We start from the raw sequence: 21,531 nt of genomic DNA on the forward strand, positions 1-21,531 counted from the left end.
GCAATTCAACCAACAAGATCTGGATGCCGTCAGTGACTCGGCTCGGGTGTGGGGTGAACTGGAAAGGTGTCGTGCCGTGGAACTCGAAGAGAACAAGAAAGAGGAAAGCTGGGAATCTCAGGCACCTTTTTAGGGCCAAACTGGTGCAATGTCCACATTGCCTTTATGGAAAATGTCAACGATAATGCTTTGTATATGATGAGCATAAAACATGGAAGTCACATAAGTTTTATAGAAATTGCCTGCTATGAGAACGGAATGGCTAGCTTTCCCTGACCGGGAATCGAACCCGGGCCGCGGCGGTGAAAGCGCCGAATCCTAGCCACTAGACCACCAGGGAACTAATCCTTTTTTTTTCAGACACTTGTCTCATGCATGGTTTCTTGACAAATGTGTGAAGCACCCATTGCATTCATGTACCATGAAATGTGAATTGTATTTTTTGAACCGGGGTAACTTCTGTGTCTCAGTGAAGTGATAACCACTACACTATGGAAACTGCTGCATGAATTTGGACTTGGATGTGTAAAAATTGTACAATAGTAACAATAAAGAACAGACTTTCTTTCCTCATGTCTTCTTAGTGTAGTCCGTGTTGAGGATAAGGTTGTTGTTTCTACACAATGTCACCAGACAGGCTAACTCCCTCCTGTAAGTCGCTCTGTGCCGGCCAGTGATATGTCCTATCACTGCGGTGTCATCAGAATATAGAAACAGATAAAAGTGGACTGAATGTCTTAAGTAGGGGCGGTGATCTTCAAACGACATGTTGATAAACACACAACCACGTCCACCTTTGAGCTTTTCCAGAGGCTGCTGGCGGGCCTTAAAACTGTGCTGGTTGTGTTTTTTTCTCATTGCATCCCTGGCATGGAAAACTCCAAAGATAACATTTGGGCCCTATTTTTCAAAGCTTTCCAAATGAGGCCAAGAGTCTTATTGCCTCAGTCAGGGAAGATACAAATGCGTTACCTGCAAAATATGGCAGTGGCAGGATTTGAACCCATGCCTCCCGAGAGACTGGAGCCTTAATCCAGCGCCTTAGACCGCTCGGCCACACTACCCTTATTCCCAGCTTTCCGAGGATCAAATTGTTGGCATTATGAGATAGCAGAAATATGATATGGCAACACTTTGGTTGCGGTGTGGCAGGCAAAAGCCAAGGATGTTAGAAAATGTAAGGGGACACCTTCTGTCAAAAAATGATTTATGGGGGGTCATAAATCAATGATTTATGAGGGGTCAAGTTCAAAGGTCAAAGGTCAAGTTCAAGGGTCAAAGTCAAGTGGGTGTGGCTGACCCTGGAAGAGGGTAGAGATAAGACCTGAGGTGGGAGTGGTTTAACCAGGAAGAGGGTGTAGTTTTAACCAGGAAGAGGGTGGAGTTTTAACCTGGAAGAGGGGGGTTTAAGACTTGAAGGGGGAGTGACTTAACCAGGAAGAGGGTGGGTTTAAGACCCAGAGAGGGAGTGATTTAACCAGGAAGAGGGTGGAGATAAGACCTGAAGTGGGAGTGGCTAAACCAGGAAGAGGGTGGAGTTTTAACCAGGAAGAGGATGGAGTTAAGACCTGAAAAGGAATTGGTTTAACCAAGAAGAGGGTGGAGTTTTAACCAGGAAGAGGGTGGAGTTAAGACCTGAAGAGGGAGTGATTTAACCAGGAAAAGGGTGGAGTTTTAACCAGGAAGAGGGTGGAGTTTTAACCAGGAAGAGGGTGGGTTTAAGACCTGAAGAGGGTCGGTTTAAGACCTGAAGAGGGAGTGATTTAATCAGGAAGAGGGTGGGTTCAAGACCTGGAGAGGGATGTGTTAAGAGGGAACAAAGGAGGGTTCAGGTTGAGGTCAGTTTTTAAGGAAGCTTGAGAATGTCATCTGATCAGCATCTGACCAGCAATTTGACAGTTTAAATTTTTACGATCGTCGCACACCGAAGCTTGAGAATGTCATCTGATCAGCATCTGACCAGCCATTTGACAGTTTAAATGTTTACGATCGTTTGAAACAACTTCCAGACCCCACGAAAACATATTTAAACGATTGGGAGGAACTAATTAGGTTAAGGTTAACCATATGTTTGACCCTGCTTCGATGTATTGATGGCTGGGAATGTTACGTGGGAAGATGTGGACACGCACAAACGCACGCACATACACACACGCACACACACATACACACACACACACACACACACCATTACCTTTGCTTTACCACGTAATTAGACAATGGTTTAACTCCATTTAAGCATTTAAACGTTAAAAGCATTGCACGTGTACGACGTTGTAATACTTTTCTTTTTTTTACCAGCAGATGACGACGAAGTGAAAGACGAAGAACTTTGTTTGATCGATCCTACAAAGTTGGAAGATGATTATAAAGGTGTGTTTAACCCTTCGAATTATTTAATATTATGTGTATTCATTATTTTGTTTCATAGAGGAATTGCCTTAAGATCCTAACGCGATCGTTTTAACACAATCGCAGTCTGGTGAGTCAAATGATTCTCATTTTACAAGAAAAAAACATGCGGTATACAATACATATATACATATATTTACTTACAGATTTTCCGTTTGCATCTCCGGCTCGCTGGTCTCCCTTAACGCTGTCGGGTCCGTCAACGGCCGTCGAAGAGACTCGGCCATTCCAGGCAGAGGAGAAGGCTTGATTCCGCCAAAGACTCCAGACATCGAAACCTTGGTCCGGGACAATATGATCGAAAACAACGGCGAATGTCCGACATGCCCCCTGCCGTAAGTTTTTCTTGCTTTCTGTAAGCTTTTTAAGATTCTCCGCGGTCTTAAAGAACTCCTCTCACTCCTCTGTCTTCCGCTCAAATGAATTTCGCGCCTAAGGGGAATGGGCGGGGACTGATTCCGGAGGTGGGCGGTTGTTTCCAGCAAGCAACCTTCTGGTGTGCATTAGCGCCACCTACTGAAATGGAGTGTGGACCAAGATGGATCCCTACTCTATATTCTTTTATTTAACCCAATGTGTTTTAAATACGTGTATAATGCTTTATATCCTATGTGTTGTGAATTCCATCCTACTATATCTTCCAAGGAACCCAAAGAAATGTTACCACACCTCCCGCTTTATTTATTCTGTAGATTGCCTGAACTATTTCATAAACTAAATCTTGTCTTGTTTCTGATGCTATGTTTTTTTTTTATGCTCATCAATGCACTGCTGGAGTCCGAGCACACAACTACTTTCCTTGCTTTGTTTTCCTCTATCCAGTTAACTGCCTTATAAATTGCTACCAATTCCCCCGTAAAAACAGATAGTTTATCACTGATTATTTTATTTAATACTATGTTTCCTTGTGGGATAACTGCTGCAGCTTCTACCTTACTTTTTATAGTTTTTGATGCATCCGTATATATATCATATCTCAATCTATTTTTCTATCTGGTAACTATTTAAATTTCTATTCTTTAGTTATTGCGTGTTTTCTTTTGGGTTATCAAACATCCACGGTGGTATTGCAGGAATTGGTACTGTAGGACTAACTTTAATATTGTCAATTTTAACTTTATTACATATGTCTCCTATAATCCACCCAAAACTATTATTTTTTTTCTCTTTTTCTTGGCAGTTTGGTAGCACTGGACAAGTGGGATATCCTTGCTTGGATCCTTTTAAAGTTGCCCGATAAACTGCTGAAAGTTGATCTCTCCTCTTGTACAAAGGTTTTTCGTTCATTTTTACTTGTAATACTGCCACTAGGGTTGATGTAGTAGCTCCACAACATAACCTTAAAGCCTGTGACTGGATCCAGTCTATTTTCCCAAGTCATGTTTTTGAAGCAGATTGGTAAATAATGCATCCGTAATCAATAACAGATGGAATTAAAGTGATATATATACATATATTGTTTTCAACGTCAACCTATCAGCCCCCCAATCATTACCCCTCAAAGCCCTCATTATATTTAACACCTTTTTACTTTTCCCCCTATTTTTAATTTTCCTGAAGGGACACTCCTGAACGAATAAATAAAGTACTATCTGATCTAATCTAATCAAATCTATTTTGCTGATGTGGGTTGACTAGTTCATATTTTTATCAAACCATATTCCTAAATATTTAAATACTTGTACCTCTTCTATATTTTCACCGTAGAGTTTTTATTTGGAGCTTGTTTTGTACTTTTCTCTTTGTAAAATGTATGACTTTTGTCTTTCCAACAGAGAATCTTAAACCCCAAGCCGTTCCCCAGTCTTGAACATTATTTACCACTTTGTTAGTTTTTTGATTATTTATTTTAACTCTAAATAATATACTAGTCTTTCATTAATCTTTTTTTTTTCATTACTTTCCCCAAATTTGAGGTCAATGCTATCGGCCTATAATTTCCTGCCTCTTCCGGGTCTTACCCTGACTTGCATATTGGAATTATTACCGCTAATTTTCCCCTCTGCCGGTCATTCTCCTTCTTCATATAACCTGTCATATCATTTCAAGACCACTTCTTTGACGATGCTACCTAAGTTTTTGATCATTTGATAACCCACTAGGTCTTTCCCCGGTGACGTATTTTTAACCTAATTTCAAAATTCGAACCATTTCATTCAAAGAAAATGTCATATCCATAGTGTTGGTAAAGCTATTATCGTTGTCTTCCATCATTTCCCCAATATTTAAACTCATCGTTTCTTCTCTCTTTTGTTTTTCTACATTTCTCAAATTATCATTACTGTGCACTTTAACAAATGTTTTTGCTAAAGGTTCTGCTGTTTCTTTACCCGTGACTACATCTTCTTTAATAAATGTGGCACATCATCCTCTTTACCCATCATTCCTATCTTTACGAATCGTTATATATCCTTTTATTATAAAGTTTAATTTTGGCTTCAGCCATGTTTCTTGAATACAAATTATATGTGGATTAGTTTTCATATTTTTAATATATCCTTTTAATTCATGTTCGGTTGCTATCAAACTTCTGGCATTCCACCGGACAATTAACAGGGTGTTGGAATGTGGTAACATGACTCCGTCACGTCTACTCTCTGTAGTACAGCTTGCACCCGGCCCCAAGATAGTTCTTTCAACAACTTTGCTGCTGCTTTGACAATTATTTTGATCTTCTCAGTCTTATTTCTAGCCTGTACTGTACAGTTTATTACGTAAGCCAGGAATACAACTAGTTTGTCCGTGGAAATTCCTGTATTTGTTGCCTCTTGTTTTTTTTTTTCTTGAACTATTCACACTTCTTTTCTTTTCTACACTTTCTTGATTTCTCACTATAAATGCCTCTGCGTATGTAATATTTCTTTCAACTTTGATTTGTTGTACTTCTGTTGCCTGTTTCATGATGTATGGCTTTTGATTATTTCTTTTTTCAATCTACAATTCCAATAAATAACACGTATTTCCAGATTACTTATAACTTTTTCAAAATAAAATGTAATTCCTGAATAAGATAATTGTATCGAATCCAATGGATTGTCTGGTCCTAAAACCTCTTTGTAATGTTTGTTTGATTCCTCAAAAATACGACACAGTCTAATTTGAAAAACATATGTGCCTCGTCGGCTGTAGTAAAAAAAACAACAACCCATGCCTCCTCGGTCTAACCTCTCCCAGCCCCTTTTCTGCCGTGTCAAAGATGGATCAGAGACCACCTTTGCCCCTAACCCCCACTTCTTCTCCACTACCAAGAGAACAGTAATTAATCCGAGCTGAGTTTTTTAAAATATTCCAACATGACTTTTTACTTTCATTTTGTATCAAAGCTGAGTTGTGCTCTCTGGTTTATTTTGCAAATGAACATGATCATGTACAAGACTCGCCTACCCACAATGCACTGCAGCCCAACGCTCCTGGTCGGATGTTTGTATCGGGGTTCATGGAGAGATGCGGTAAAGAGTGGTAGCCAAGACACACGGTCACACACGGTCACACTCGGCAATTATTTTGACCTGGGGAACAGATATAAAGGAAAAAATGGGGCCGGGATATCAGATTTTCAGGTACAAAAAACTTCACAATGACACAAAATAAACACAACAGTTAAACCTCACACTAAAAGCAAGACATTTACTTGTACGTTCAAAAGACAGAATAGAACAAGACAAGACATGCAATGCCATCTACAAAATGTTATGTAAATGTTAGTCATTACGCATGTGGCTATGGTTTTGATGTATTTGTTACAGACATGTTTACGTCAAGTAACATCACATGGTTCCATTTGCACCTTTCAACAAATCTGAAAAGGAATATTAAGAAGTAAAACTTATATTTAATCCTACCTCTTCTCCGAGCACACAGTGACTGTACATACGGGTCGAAAAATGTTTGTGGAGTTTTAAGGCAAATACAACTTCTTAAAGTACAAACGTATTTACAATCAATATTAAATGTTCCTTTCCCCCCAAAAAACAAGACACACAAAACGAAAAAGAAAGAAAAATAATAAATCAATCAATAAAATGCATCAGTCAAATAGTACAGGCAACTTCGTTAACATGGAGCCACAGACAATTTCATTCAAAAAGTCCCAATTGCTAACATAAAGATACAACAACAAATAAAAGCAAAGAAGGCCTAGTGGTTAATTACACCAACAGACAAAGTATTAAAAATGTCGGTCCAATAACTGCACAAGGGTGGGCAGAGCCAAAACATGTGTAGCAAGTAAGCTGGAGACTGTTGACACTGAAATAAGGCTATATGTGGCACAGATACAAGATTTATAAACTCTACTTAAAGCCCCACTTAAGAACTTTCAGTTTTGGTTTATATTGGCCGCACCAGTGAACCAAAGCGATGGCGTTTTCCCAAAAGGAAAACCACATTTACCATGAGGACTAGCGCATATAGCGTCAAACTGACACGATAATGCCACAATGATTCTGTATTACTGAACTTTCCACAGTAGGAACCTACATCCATTTTCTACCGCTTATTCCCTTTTGGGGATGTGGGGGGCGCTGGCGCCTATCTCAGCTACAATCGGGCGGAAGGAGGTGTACACCCTGGACAAGTCGCCACCTCATTGCAGGGTCAACATAGATAGACAGACAACATTCACACCAACCTACATATTTTACTCAAACCTTATATTTGCAGTTTGAAGTCACTTCATTGTTTTTTCCTTGTACAGTTCTTTTGAGTTTGTTGCATGGTTGGTCAGTGTGGAACTGCGATGTATCGCGCTGGTGGGTATTTATTGCTACCACACAAATTTCCAGTAGCTAAAATTAGCATTATTATTCTGATTTGAGCATTGAAAGTCACTTACTAGCATTGGTCTAAAATCTCACGTCTTTGACCTCACACAAGCTAGTGAAAGTCGTGCCATTGTTGATCCTTGATTGTCCCTCCCTTTTTCTTTTTTTTTGTCTCCTCAGAAAAAAATTTGGTAACTTTGTTTGTTTTATAACTTGTGCCAGGATAGCAGTAATTGCACAAAGGCATTCTTCTTCTTTAAGTTTTCTGACAGCACGTAGGCGTTCGCATCAACTTTCGTCTTTTTAACAAATGGGTAAAGGGGGATGATGTATGCCGTATAACTAATTGGCACATTTAATATTTAATAATAATGAATATTGTAAAATTCTACAATTTTGTTATTTAAAGGGGAAAACCCGATACAAAAGATACATAACAGTTGTTTACTGGCTAAAAATAAAATTATCCTGAAAAAAAATCACATTCATTTTTAGATTTAATCATACTGTACAATATCCTTAAAACATGTCATTGTGAAATAATTGATAATATTGTACATTGTACATTTTACTCCTCGTTTCATATTCAAAGTGAAAACATTTAAATGATCAGTTTGCCATTTAAAGTGAGATCCGTACAATTAGGTCAGGGCTTCTCAAACTTTTTTTTTCTGTCATCCCCACTTTAGACTAAGGAGTTAGTTTTCAAGGCCCACCTACCCCCATCGCCCCAACAAAACGCTAATGCCAAGCTCAACATTTTCAAATTTATTGAACATCATGTGTGGTCTCGAGGTGTCTCTTTAATTTGTTGGGTCTCATGCTGTCTGCTGCTAGCGGTTTTAGACACAGAACACACAGGGGTCTCTCCTCTGCCCCCACCACCGCTGCCGTGAATCCAAGAGAAAGACACCCTTCGCCATATTTTCTTTTAGGTTGACTTTTTGGTTGATTAGACCCGTCATATTTTTGTTTCTCTGCAGACCTTTGAGGTGCGAGTTGCAAATTTATCCATTTTGTGTGATTGTGGTCCGCACATTAGCCTGCTACCCATCCGCGCGAATGTTTGTTCCTCTTAGCCCCGCCTGCAAAAGTTACTGTTGCTATATCTGTCAAACTTTCGCTCCTACCGAGAAATTTAAAGCCTACAGGAAAAATAAGTAATTTACATTTATTTATACGGCGGATTTCACAAACAGAATCACAAAGTGATTTACAGTGTGTATAGAAAATGAAAGCATGGTAAAAAAAAAAAAAAAAAAAAAATTTAAGTGAAATTTCCTCCCGTTCCTCGCGCCCCACCTGTCATGTCTCTATTCCCCACACTTTGAGAAATGCTGAATTAGGTCAACATTTTTCGACCCGTATGTACAGTCACCGTGTGCTCGGAGAAGAGGTAGGATTAAATATAAGTTTTACTTCTTAATATTCCTTTTCAGATTTGTTGAAAGGTGCAAATGGAACCATGTGATGTTACTTGACGTAAACATGTCTGTAACAAATACATTAAAACCATAGCCACATGCGTAATGACTAACATTTACATAACATTTTGTAGATGGCATTGCATGTCTTGTCTTGTTCTATTCTGTCTTTTGAACGTACAAGTAAATGTCTTGTTTTTAGTGTGAGGTTTAACTGTTGTGTTTATTTTGTGTCATTGTGAAGTTTTTTGTACCTGAAAATCAGATATCCCGGCCCCCCAGACACATTTTTTCCTCTAAATCTGCTCCCCAGGTCAAAATAATTGCCGAGTGTGACCGTGTGTGACCGTGTGTGACCGTGTGTCTTGGCTACCACTCTTTACCGCATCTCTCCATGAACCCCGATACAAACATCCGACCAGGAGCGTTGGGCTGCAGTGCATTGTGGGTAGGTGAGTCTTGTACATGATCATGTTCATTTGCAAAATAAACCAGAGAGCACAACTCAGCTTTGATACAAAATGAAAGTAAAAAGTCATGTTGGAATATTTTAAAAAACTCAGCTCGGATTAATTACTGTTCTCTTGGTAGTGAAGAAGAAGTGGGGGTTAGGGGCAAGGGTGGTCTTTGATCCATCTTTGACACGGCAGAAAAGGGGCTGGGAGAGGTTAGACCGAGGAGGCATGGGTTTTTTTTTTTTTTACTACAGCCGACGAGGCACATATGTTTTTCAAATTAGACTGTGTCGTATTTTGGGGGAATCAAACAAACATTACAAAGAGGTTTTAGGACCAGACAATCCATTGGATTCGATACAATTATCTTATTCAGGAATTACATTTTTTTTTTAAAAGTTATCAGTAATCTGGAAATACGTGTTATTTATTGGAATTGTAGATTGAAAAAAGAAATAATCAAAAGCCATACATCATGAAACAGGCAGCAAAAGTACAACAAATCAAAGTTGAAATAAATATTACATACGCAGAGGCACTTAAAGTGAGAAATCAAGAAAGTGTAGAAAAGAACAGAAGTGTGAATAGTTCAAGAAATAAAAAAAACAAGAGGCAACAAATACAGGAATTTCCACGGACAAACTAATAGATTGAGATTTGATATATACGGATGCATCAAAAACTATAAAAAAAATTAAAGGTAAGAGCTGCAGCAGTTATCACACAAGGAAACATAGTATTAAATAAAATAATCAGTGATAAACTATCTGTTTTTACGGGGGAATTGGTAGCAATTTATATGGCAGTTAACTGGATAGAGGAAAACAAAGCAAGGAAAGTAGTTGTGTGATCGGACTCCAGCAGTGCATTGATGAGCATAAAAAAACATAGCATCAGAAACAAGACAAGATTTAGTTTATGAAATAGTTCAGGCAATCTATAGAATAAATAAAGCGGGAGGTGTGGTAACATGTCTTTGGGTTCCTTGGAAGATATAGTAGGATGGAATTCACAACACATAGGATACAAAGCATTATACACGTATTTAAAAAACATTGGGTTAAATAAAAGAATATAGAGTAGGGATCCATCTTGTTCCACACTCCATTTCAGTAGGTGACGCTAATGCACACCAGAAGGTTGCTTGCCGGAAACAACCGCCCACCTCCGAAATCAGTCCCCGCCCATTCCCCTTAGGCGCGAAATTCATTTGAGCGGAAGACAGAGGAGTGAGAGGAGTTCTTTAAAACCGCGGAGAATCTTAAAAAGCTTACAGAAAGCAAGAAAAACTTACGGCGGGGGCATGTCGGACATTCGCCGTTGTTTTCGATGATATTGTCCCGGACCAAGGTTTCGATGTCTGGGTTCTTTGGCGCAATCAAGCCTTCTCCTCTGCCTGGAATGGCCGACTCTCTTCGACGCCCGTTGACGGACCCGCCAGCGTTAACGGGGACCAGCGAGCCGGAGATAAAAATGGAAAATCTGTAAGTAAATATATGTATATATGTATTGTATACCGCATGCTTTTTTTCTTGTAAAATGAGAATCATTTGACTCACCAGACTGCGATTGTGTTAAAACGATCACGTTAGGATCTTACGGCAATTCCTCTATGAAACAAAATAATGAATACACATAATATTAAATAATTCGTAGGTTTAAACACACCTTGATAATCTTCTTCCAACTTTGTAAGATCGTTTAAACAAAGTGCTTCGTCTTTCACTTCGTCGTCATCGACTGGTAAAAAAAAAAAAAAGTATTACAACGTCGTACACGTGCAATGCTTTTAACGTTTAAATGCTTAAAAGGAGTTAAACCATTGTCTAATAACGTGGTAAAGCAGAGGTAATGGTGTGTGTGTGTGTGTGTGTGCGTGTGTGTGCGTTTGTGCGTGCGTGTGTGCGTGTCCACATCTTCCCACGTAACATTCCCAGACATCAATACATCGAAGCAGGGTCAAACATATGGTTAACCTTAACCTAATTAGTTCTTCCCAATCGTTTAAATATGTTTTCGTGAGGTCTGGAAGTTGTTTCAAACGATCGTAAACATTTATACTGTCAAATGGCTGGTCAGATGCTGATCAGATGACATTCTCAAGCTTCCTTAAAACCTGACCTCAACCTGAACCCTCCTTTGTTCCCTCTTAAACAATCCCTCTCCAGGTCTTAAACCCACCCTCTTCCTGGTTAAATCACTCCCTCTTCAGCTCTTAAACCCACCCCCTTCGGGTCTTAAACCCACCCTCTTCCTGGTTAAACTCCACCCTTTTCCTGGTTAAATCACTCCCTCTTCAGGTCTTAAACCCACCCTCTTCCTGGTTAAAACTCCACCCCCTTCCTGGTTAAATAACCCCCTCTTCAGGTCTTAACTCCACCCTCTTCCTGGTTAAACTCCACCCTCTTCCTGGTTAAACCACTCCCACTTCAGGTCTTAACTCCACCCTCTTCCTGGTTAAAACTCCACCCTCTTCCTGGTTAAAACTCTGCCCTCTTCCTGGTTAACCCACTCCCACCTCAGGTCTTAACTCCACCCTCGTCCGGGGTAAGCCACAGCCACTTGACCTTTGACCCTTGAACTTGACCTTTGAACTTGAGCCCTCATAAATCATTGATTTATGACCCCCCATAAATAATTTTTTGACAGAAGGTGTCCCCTTAAATTATCTCTGATGTTTGCTTGTCCCCTGGAAAACACCATGTTATGCAGTCCTTGTTAGTATAGTGGACAGTATCTCTGCCTGTCACGCGGGAGACCAGGGTTCAATTCCCTGACGGGGAGATGGTTCAGGTACCTCTAATTTTCTTCAATTACATTCTTGTTGAAATTTGAGAAGTGACCAAAGTATCATTCTCCGATTTTTGTGATGTGTGGACTCGGCGTTGCTGCACAGCCCTATAGAAATCAAACACAGTATTTTACTAATGTTTGTTCCACCCTTCTAAATTAGGACGCAAAAGGAAGTCTTCAAAAAGGGAAAATCGTTTGTCAGAGTCAATGCGTCAAATAAAAGGTTAGGTATGCAGGAGCTGACGACCTCGACATAGCATTAGAAAAATCAACCTTGGTAGAATTAGAAAAGTCCTTAGGCGAAGCCCTGTATGGTCTTATTTACTACAACACGTCTAACCACCGATGAGCAAACACTGACAACAGTTTAATTACACATATACACATACACCAATGGTTAGCCTAAAGTCAGATGGTACGGAAAACAGCTTGAATACAACCACAGAAAGTCTATGTTGGTCACCTTCAAATATCATATTGAGAAAGTTAAAGCTAAGGTTGGATTTGGAAACAGCATCCTAAAAAACTGTACAATACCAGCCGGGGAACCTATTCTGCCACTATCCGAGCAACTGAACTCGCCTTATGAATCAAAACAGCCAAAAGTGCCTCATGTCATGTTGCAATCACGTTGAGTCATCTTGCCGAAATCAATCCTGGCCTAAACACTGCCTGCGAGGCTCTAACTGGGTGTTTGAAATCAATTAGAACCTACAATCTCTATCTGCTGTTAGGCATTGATCCTCCGTATTATCTGACGTCAGAGTAAAAGTTCAAACAAGAAACTGACCCTCGTCTCGCTCTGTTTGACCGAGAACCTGCAACGAAGAGATTAAAATCAAGGCAAATTTCCTCCATCCTGGACAAGCCCTGACTGACAGCCATCACCGCAACAGGTTGGCCCTCTGCTAAAGCCGCAGGGAAAATGCCTCACACAACTAAACAAATCTCTTCTGCCCGGCTCCAAAGAAGTGTGGCGTTTTCGTCCTGCCTAAATCGCCCAAGATCTGAGAAACGGAACGTTGCAAGGTATCCGTGAACAAATGAGGCTATGAGGATGTTCCACAGCATGTTAGTGTGGAGGAGTGCAGATGATGTGTCATTTGTTAGTCTGCTCTCTCCTGCCTGTGCAATTCAACCAACAAGATCTGGATGCCGTCAGTGACTCGGCTCGGGTGTGGGGTGAACTGGAAAGGTGTCGTGCCATGGAACTCGAAGAGAACAAGAAAGAGGAAAGCTGGGAATCTCAGGCACCTTTTTTTGGCCAAATTGGAGCAATGTCCACATTGCCTTTATGGAAAATGTCAACGATAATGCTTTGTATATCATGAGCATAAAACATGGAAGTCACATAAGTTATATAGAAATTGCCTGCTATGAGAACGGAATGGATAGCTTTCCCTGACCGGGAATCGAACCCGGGCCGCGGCAGTGAAAGCGCCGAATCCTAGCCACTAGACCACCAGGGAACTGATCATTTGTTCAGACACTTGTCTCATGCATGGTTTCTTGACAAATGTGTGAAGCACCCATTGCATTCATGTACCATGTCAGAAATGTGAATTGTATTTTTTGAACCGGGGTAACTTCTGTGTCTCAGTGAAGTGATAACCACTACACTATGGAAACTGCTGCATGAATTTGGACTTGGATGTGTAAAAATTGTACAATAGTAACAATAACGAACAGACTCTCTTTCCTCATGTCTTCTTAGTGTAGTCCGTGTTGAGGATAAGGTTGTTGTTTCTACACAATGTCACCAGACAGGCTAACTCCCTCCTGTAAGTCGCTCTGTGCCGGCCAGTGATACATCCTATCACTGCGGTGTCATCAGAATACAGAAACAGATAAAAGTGGACTGAATGTCTTAAGTAGGGGCGGTGATCTTCAAACAACATGTTGATAAACACACAACCACGTCCACCTTTTAGCTTTTCCAGAGGCTGCTGGCGGGCCTTAAAACTGTGCTGGTTGTGTTTTTTTCTCATTGCATACCTGCCATGGAAAACTCCAAAGCTAACGTTTGGGCCCTATTTTTGAAAGCTTTCCAAATGAGGCCAAGCGTCTTATTGCCTCAGTCAGGGAAGATACAAATACGTTACCAGCAAAAGATGGCAGTGGTGGTATTTGAACCCACGCCTCCCGAGAGACTGGAGCCTTAATCCAGCGCCTTAGACCGCTCGGCCACACTACCCTTATTCCCAGCTTTCCGAGGATCAAATTGTCGGCATTATGAGATAGCAGAAATATGACATGGCAACACTTTGGCTGCGGTGTGGCAGGCAAAAGCCAAGGAATTTTGCTTGTCCCCTGGAAAACACTATGTCAAGCAGTCCTCGTTAGTATAGTGGACAGTATCTCCGCCTGTCACGCGGAAGACCAGGGTTCGATACCCTGACGGGGAGATGGTTTAGGTACCTCAAATTTTCTTCAGTTACCATCTTGTTGAAATTTGAGAAGTGACCAAAGTATCATTCTCCGAATGTTGTGATGTGTGGACTCGGCGTTGCTGCACAGCCCTATAGAAATCAAACACAGTATTTTACTAATGTTTTTTCCACCCTTCTAAATTAGGACGCAAAAGCAAGTCTTCAAAAAGGGAAAATCGTTTGTCAGAGTCAATGCGTCAAATAAAAGGTTAGGGATGCAGCAGCTGACGACCTCGACATAGCATTAGAAAAATCAACCTTGGTAGAATTAGAAAAGTCCTTAGGCGAAGCCCTATATGGTCTTATTTACTACAACACATCTAACCACCGATGAGCAAACACTGACAACAGTTTAATTACACATATACAAATACACCAATGGTTAGCCTGAAGTCAGATGGTACGGAAAACAGCTTGAATACAACCACAGACAGTCTATGTTGGTCACCTTCAAATATCATATTGAGAAAGTTAAAGTTAAGGTTGGATTTGGAAACAGCATCCTAAAAAACTGTACAATACCAGCCGGGGAACATATTCTGCCACTATCCGAGCAACTGAACTCGCCTTATGAATCAAAACAGCCAAAAGTGCCTCATGTCATGTTGCAATCACGTTGAGTCATCTTGCCGAAATCAATCCTGGCCTAAACACTGCCTGCGAGGCTCTAACTGGGTGTTTGAAATCAATTAGAACCTACAATCTCTATCTGCTGTTAGGCATTGATCCTCCGTATTATCTGACGTCAGAGGAAAAGTTCAAACAAGAAACTGACCCTCGTCTCGCTCTGTTTGACCGAGAACCTGCAACGAAGAGATTAAAATCAAGGCAAATTTCCTCCATCCTGGACAAGCCCTGACTGACAGCCATCACCGCAACAGGTTGGCCCTCTGCTAAAGCCGCAGGGAAAATGCCTCACACAACTAAACAAATCTCTTCTGCCCGGCTCCAAAGAAGTGTGGCGTTTTCGTCCTGCCTAAATCGCCCAAGATCTGAGAAACGGAACGTTGCAAGGTATCCGTGAACAAATGAGGCTATGAGGATGTTCCACAGCATGTTAGTGTGGAGGAGTGCAGATGATGTGTCATTTGTTAGTCTGCTCTCTCCTGCCTGTGCAATTCAACCAACAAGATCTGGATGCCGTCAGTGACTCGGCTCGGGTGTGGGGTGAACTGGAAAGGTGTCGTGCCATGGAACTCGAAGAGAACAAGAAAGAGGAAAGCTGGGAATCTCAGGCACCTTTTTTTGGCCAAATTGGAGCAATGTCCACTTTGCCTTTATGGAAAATGTCAACGATAATGCTTTGTATATCATGAGCATAAAACATGGAAGTCACATAAGTTATATAGAAATTGCCTGCTATGAGAACGGAATGGATAGCTTTCCCTGACCGGGAATCGAACCCGGGCCGCGGCAGTGAAAGCGCCGAATCCTAGCCACTAGACCACCAGGGAACTGATCATTTGTTCAGACACTTGTCTCATGCATGGTTTCTTGACAAATGTGTGAAGCACCCATTGCATTCATGTACCATGTCAGAAATGTGAATTGTATTTTTTGAACCGGGGTAACTTCTGTGTCTCAGTGAAGTGATAACCACTACACTATGGAAACTGCTGCATGAATTTGGACTTGGATGTGTAAAAATTGTACAATAGTAACAATAACGAACAGACTCTCTTTCCTCATGTCTTCTTAGTGTAGTCCGTGTTGAGGATAAGGTTGTTGTTTCTACACAATGTCACCAGACAGGCTAACTCCCTCCTGTAAGTCGCTCTGTGCCGGCCAGTGATACATCCTATCACTGCGGTGTCATCAGAATACAGAAACAGATAAAAGTGGACTGAATGTCTTAAGTAGGGGCGGTGATCTTCAAACAACATGTTGATAAACACACAACCACGTCCACCTTTTAGCTTTTCCAGAGGCTGCTGGCGGGCCTTAAAACTGTGCTGGTTGTGTTTTTTTCTCATTGCATACCTGCCATGGAAAACTCCAAAGCTAACGTTTGGGCCCTATTTTTGAAAGCTTTCCAAATGAGGCCAAGCGTCTTATTGCCTCAGTCAGGGAAGATACAAATACGTTACCAGCAAAAGATGGCAGTGGTGGTATTTGAACCCATGCCTCCCGAGAGACTGGAGCCTTAATCCAGCGCCTTAGACCGCTCGGCCACACTACCCTTATTCCCAGCTTTCCGAGGATCAAATTGTCGGCATTATGAGATAGCAGAAATATGACATGGCAACACTTTGGCTGCGATGTGGCAGGCAAAAGCCAAGGAATTTTGCTTGTCCCCTGGAAAACACTATGTCAAGCAGTCCTCGTTAGTATAGTGGACAGTATCTCCGCCTGTCACGCGGAAGACCAGGGTTCGATTCCCTGACGGGGAGATGGTTTAGGTACCTCAAATTTTCTTCAGTTACCATCTTGTTGAAATTTGAGAAGTGACCAAAGTATCATTCTCCGAATGTTGTGATGTGTGGACTCGGCGTTGCTGCACAGCCCTATAGAAATCAAACACAGTATTTTACTAATGTTTTTTCCACCCTTCTAAATTAGGACGCAAAAGCAAGTCTTCAAAAAGGGAAAATCGTTTGTCAGAGTCAATGCGTCAAATAAAAGGTTAGGGATGCAGCAGCTGACGACCTCGACATAGCATTAGAAAAATCAACCTTGGTAGAATTAGAAAAGTCCTTAGGCGAAGCCCTATATGGTCTTATTTACTACAACACATCTAACCACCGATGAGCAAACACTGACAACAGTTTAATTACACATATACAAATACACCAATGGTTAGCCTGAAGTCAGATGGTACGGAAAACAGCTTGAATACAACCACAGACAGTCTATGTTGGTCACCTTCAAATATCATATTGAGAAAGTTAAAGTTAAGGTTGGATTTGGAAACAGCATCCTAAAAAACTGTACAATACCAGCCGGGGAACATATTCTGCCACTATCCGAGCAACTGAACTCGCCTTATGAATCAAAACAGCCAAAAGTGCCTCATGTCATGTTGCAATCACGTTGAGTCATCTTGCCGAAATCAATCCTGGCCTAAACACTGCCTGCGAGGCTCTAACTGGGTGTTTGAAATCAATTAGAACCTACAATCTCTATCTGCTGTTAGGCATTGATCCTCCGTATTATCTGACGTCAGAGGAAAAGTTCAAACAAGAAACTGACCCTCGTCTCGCTCTGTTTGACCGAGAACCTGCAACGAAGAGATTAAAATCAAGGCAAATTTCCTCCATCCTGGACAAGCCCTGACTGACAGCCATCACCGCAACAGGTTGGCCGTCTGCTAAAGCCGCAGGGAAAATGCCTCAGACAACTAAACAAATCTCTTCTGCCCGGCTCCAAAGAAGTGTGGCGTTTTCGTCCTGCCTAAATCGCCCAAGATCTGAGAAACGGAACGTTGCAAGGTATCCGTGAACAAATGAGGCTATGAGGATGTTCCACAGCATGTTAGTGTGGAGGAGTGCAGATGATGTGTCATTTTTTAGTCTGCTCTCTCCTGCCTGTGCAATTCAACCAACAAGATCTGGATGCCGTCAGTGACTCGGCTCGGGTGTGGGGTGAACTGGAAAGGTGTCGTGCCATGGAACTCGAAGAGAACAAGAAAGAGGAAAGCTGGGAATCTCAGGCACCTTTTTTTGGCCAAATTGGAGCAATGTCCACTTTGCCTTTATGGAAAATGTCAACGATAATGCTTTGTATATCATGAGCATAAAACATGGAAGTCACATAAGTTATATAGAAATTGCCTGCTATGAGAACGGAATGGATAGCTTTCCCTGACCGGGAATCGAACCCGGGCCGCCTCAGTGAAAGCGCCGAGTCCTAGCCACTAGACCACCAGGGAACTGATCATTTGTTCAGACACTTGTCTCATCCATGGTTTCTTGAAAAATGTGTGAAGCACCCATTGCATTCATGTACCATGTCAGAAATGTGAATTGTATTTTTTGAACCGGGGTAACTTCTGTGTCTCAGTGAAGTGATAACCACTACACTATGGAAACTGCTGCATGAATTTGGACTTGGATGTGTAAAAATTGTACAATAGTAACAATAACGAACAGACTCTCTTTCCTCATGTCTTCTTAGTGTAGTCCGTGTTGAGGATAAGGTTGTTGTTTCTACACAATGTCACCAGACAGGCTAACTCCCTCCTGTAAGTCGCTCTGTGCCGGCCAGTGATACATCCTATCACTGCGGTGTCATCAGAATACAGAAACAGATAAAAGTGGACTGAATGTCTTAAGTAGGGGCGGTGATCTTCAAACGACATGTTGATAAACACACAACCACGTCCACCTTTTAGCTTTTCCAGAGGCTGCTGGCGGGCCTTAAAACTGTGCTGGTTGTGTTTTTTTCTCATTGCATACTTGCCATGGAAAACTCCAAAGCTAACGTTTGGGCCCTATTTTTGAAAGCTTTCCAAATGAGGCCAAGCGTCTTATTGCCTCAGTCAGGGAAGATACAAATACGTTACCAGCAAAAGATGGCAGTGGTGGTATTTGAACCCACGCCTCCCGAGAGACTGGAGCCTTAATCCAGCGCCTTAGACCGCTCGGCCACACTACCCTTATTCCCAGCTTTCCGAGGATCAAATTGTCGGCATTATGAGATAGCAGAAATATGACATGGCAACACTTTGGCTGCGGTGTGGCAGGCAAAAGCCAAGGAATTTTGCTTGTCCCCTGGAAAACACTATGTCAAGCAGTCCTCGTTAGTATAGTGGACAGCATCTCCGCCTGTCACGCGGAAGACCAGGGTTCGATTCCCTGACGGGGAGATGGTTTAGGTACCTCAAATTTTCTTCAGTTACAATCTTGTTGAAATTTGAGAAGTGACCAAAGTATCATTCTCCGAATGTTGTGATGTGTGGACTCGGCGTTGCTGCACAGCCCTATAGAAATCAAACACAGTATTTTACTAATGTTTTTTCCACCCTTCTAAATTAGGACGCAAAAGCAAGTCTTCAAAAAGGGAAAATCGTTTGTCAGAGTCAATGCGTCAAATAAAAGGTTAGGGATGCAGCAGCTGACGACCTCGACATAGCATTAGAAAAATCAACCTTGGTAGAATTAGAAAAGTCCTTAGGCGAAGCCCTATATGGTCTTATTTACTACAACACATCTAACCACCGATGAGCAAACACTGACAACAGTTTAATTACACATATACAAATACACCAATGGTTAGCCTAAAGTCAGATGGTACGGAAAACAGCTTGAATACAACCACAGACAGTCTATGTTGGTCACCTTCAAATATCATATTGAGAAAGTTAAAGCTAAGGTTGGATTTGGAAACAGCATCCTAAAAAACTGTACAATACCAGCCGGGGAACATATTCTGCCACTATCCGAGCAACTGAACTCGCCCTATGAATCAGAACAGCCAAAAGTGCCTCATGTCATGTTGCAATCACGTTGAGTCATCTTGCCGAAATCAATCCTGGCCTAAACACTGCCTGCGAGGCTCTAACTGGGTGTTTGAAATCAATTAGAACTTACAATCTCTATCAGCTGTTAGGCATTGATCCTCCGTATTATCTGACGTCAGAGGAAAAGTTCAAACAAGAAACTGGCCCTTGTCTCGCTCTGTTTGACCGAGAACCTGCAACGAAGAGATTAAAATCAAGGCAAATTTCCTCCATCCTGGACAAGCCCCGACTGACAGCCATCACCGCAACAGGTTGGCCGTCTGCTAAAGCCGCAGGGAAAATGCCTCACACAACTAAACAAATACCTTCTGCCCGGCTCCAAAGAAGTGTGGCGTTTTGGTCCTGCCTAAATCGCCCAAGATCTGAGAAACGGAACGTTGCAAGGTATCCATGAAAAAACGAGGCTATGAGGATGTTCTACAGCATGTTAGTGTGGAGGAGTGCAGATGATGTGTCATTCGTTAGTCTGCTCTCTCCTGCCTGTGCAATTCAACCAACAAGATCTGGATGCCGTCAGTGACTCGGCTCGGGTGTGGGGTGAACTGGAAAGGTGTCGTGCCGTGGAACTGGAAGAGAACAAGAAAGAGGAAAGCTGGGCATCTCAGGCACCTTTTTTTGGCCAAATTGGAGCAATGTCCACATTGCCTTTATGTAAAATGTCAACGATAATGCTTTGTATATCATGAGCATTAAACATGGAAGTCACATAAGTTTTATAGAAATTTCCTGCTATGAGAACGGAATGGATAGCTTTCCCTGACCGGGAATCGAACCCGGGCCGCGGCGGTGAAAGCGCCGAATCCTAGCCACTAGACCACCAGGGAACTGATGATTTGTTCAGACACTTGTCTCCTGCATGATTTCTTGACAAATCTGTGAAGCACCCGTTGCATTCATATACTATGTCAGAAATGTGAATTGTATTATTTGAACCGGGGTAACTTCTGTGTCTCAGTGAAGTGATAACCACTACACTATGGAAACTGCTGCATGAATTTGGACTTGGATGTGTAAAAATTGTACAATAGTAACAGTAACGAACAGACTTTCTTTCCTCATGTCTTCTTTTGTCTTCTTAGTATAGTCCCTGTTGAGGATAAGGTTGTTGTTTCTACACAATGTCACCAGACAGGCTAACTCCCTCCTGTATGTCGCTCCGTGCCGGCCAGTGATACATCCTATCACTGCGGTGTCATCAAAATACAGAAGCAGATAAAAGTGGACTGAATGTCTTAAGTAGGGGCGGTGATCTTCAAACGACATGTGGATAAACACACAACCACGTCCACCTTTTAGCTTTTTCAGAGGCTGCTGGCGGGCCTTAAAACTGTGCTGGTTGTGTTTTTTTTTTATTGCATACCTGGCATGGAAAACTCCAAAGCTAACGTTCGGGCCCTATTTTTGAAAGCTTTCCAAATGAGGCCAAGAGTCTTATTGCCTCAGTCAGGGAAGATACAAATGCGTTACCAGCAAAAGATGGCAGCGGTGAGATTTGAACCCACGCCTCCCGAGAGACTGGAGCCTCAATCCAGCGCCTTAGACCGCTCGGCCACACTACCCTTATTCCCAGCTTTCCGAGGATCAAATTGTCGGCATTATGAGATAGCAAAAATATGACATGGCAACACTTTGGTTGCGGTGTGGCAGGCAAAAGCCAAGGATGTTAGAAAATTTAAGGGGACACCTTCTGTCAAAAAATGATTTATGGGGGGTTATAAATCAATAATTTATGAAGGGTCATAAATCAATGATTCATGAGGGGTCAAGTTCAAGGGTCAAAGGTCAAGGTCAAGTGGG

The 21,531-nt window shown here is 41.8% G+C and overlaps 12 non-coding genes across 12 annotated transcripts; 3 read left to right on the forward strand and 9 right to left on the reverse strand.

Annotated features, from left to right (window-relative positions):
* Positions 1-268: 268 nt before the first annotated feature.
* On the reverse strand, positions 269-340 carry trnae-uuc (transfer RNA glutamic acid (anticodon UUC)). Its single transcript has one exon. It is a non-coding gene; the product is annotated as a tRNA-Glu (tRNA).
* Positions 341-982: 642 nt separating this feature from the next.
* trnal-aag (transfer RNA leucine (anticodon AAG)) lies at positions 983-1,064 on the reverse strand. The gene has a single exon. It is a non-coding gene; the product is annotated as a tRNA-Leu (tRNA).
* A 12,180-nt stretch (positions 1,065-13,244) lies between these two features.
* Positions 13,245-13,316, reverse strand: trnae-uuc (transfer RNA glutamic acid (anticodon UUC)). Its single transcript has one exon. It is a non-coding gene; the product is annotated as a tRNA-Glu (tRNA).
* Positions 13,317-13,959: 643 nt separating this feature from the next.
* trnal-aag (transfer RNA leucine (anticodon AAG)) lies at positions 13,960-14,041 on the reverse strand. Its single transcript has one exon. It is a non-coding gene; the product is annotated as a tRNA-Leu (tRNA).
* A 139-nt stretch (positions 14,042-14,180) lies between these two features.
* trnad-guc (transfer RNA aspartic acid (anticodon GUC)) lies at positions 14,181-14,252 on the forward strand. The gene has a single exon. It is a non-coding gene; the product is annotated as a tRNA-Asp (tRNA).
* A 1,406-nt stretch (positions 14,253-15,658) lies between these two features.
* trnae-uuc (transfer RNA glutamic acid (anticodon UUC)) lies at positions 15,659-15,730 on the reverse strand. The gene has a single exon. It is a non-coding gene; the product is annotated as a tRNA-Glu (tRNA).
* A 643-nt stretch (positions 15,731-16,373) lies between these two features.
* trnal-aag (transfer RNA leucine (anticodon AAG)) lies at positions 16,374-16,455 on the reverse strand. The gene has a single exon. It is a non-coding gene; the product is annotated as a tRNA-Leu (tRNA).
* A 139-nt stretch (positions 16,456-16,594) lies between these two features.
* Positions 16,595-16,666, forward strand: trnad-guc (transfer RNA aspartic acid (anticodon GUC)). The gene has a single exon. It is a non-coding gene; the product is annotated as a tRNA-Asp (tRNA).
* Positions 16,667-18,787: 2,121 nt separating this feature from the next.
* Positions 18,788-18,869, reverse strand: trnal-aag (transfer RNA leucine (anticodon AAG)). The gene has a single exon. It is a non-coding gene; the product is annotated as a tRNA-Leu (tRNA).
* Positions 18,870-19,008: 139 nt separating this feature from the next.
* Positions 19,009-19,080, forward strand: trnad-guc (transfer RNA aspartic acid (anticodon GUC)). Its single transcript has one exon. It is a non-coding gene; the product is annotated as a tRNA-Asp (tRNA).
* A 1,406-nt stretch (positions 19,081-20,486) lies between these two features.
* Positions 20,487-20,558, reverse strand: trnae-uuc (transfer RNA glutamic acid (anticodon UUC)). Its single transcript has one exon. It is a non-coding gene; the product is annotated as a tRNA-Glu (tRNA).
* A 653-nt stretch (positions 20,559-21,211) lies between these two features.
* trnal-gag (transfer RNA leucine (anticodon GAG)) lies at positions 21,212-21,293 on the reverse strand. Its single transcript has one exon. It is a non-coding gene; the product is annotated as a tRNA-Leu (tRNA).
* Positions 21,294-21,531: the final 238 nt, after the last annotated feature.

Source organism: Nerophis ophidion, unplaced genomic scaffold, assembly GCF_033978795.1.
Source record: "Nerophis ophidion isolate RoL-2023_Sa unplaced genomic scaffold, RoL_Noph_v1.0 HiC_scaffold_130, whole genome shotgun sequence".
Classification (NCBI taxonomy): domain Eukaryota; kingdom Metazoa; phylum Chordata; class Actinopteri; order Syngnathiformes; family Syngnathidae; genus Nerophis; species Nerophis ophidion.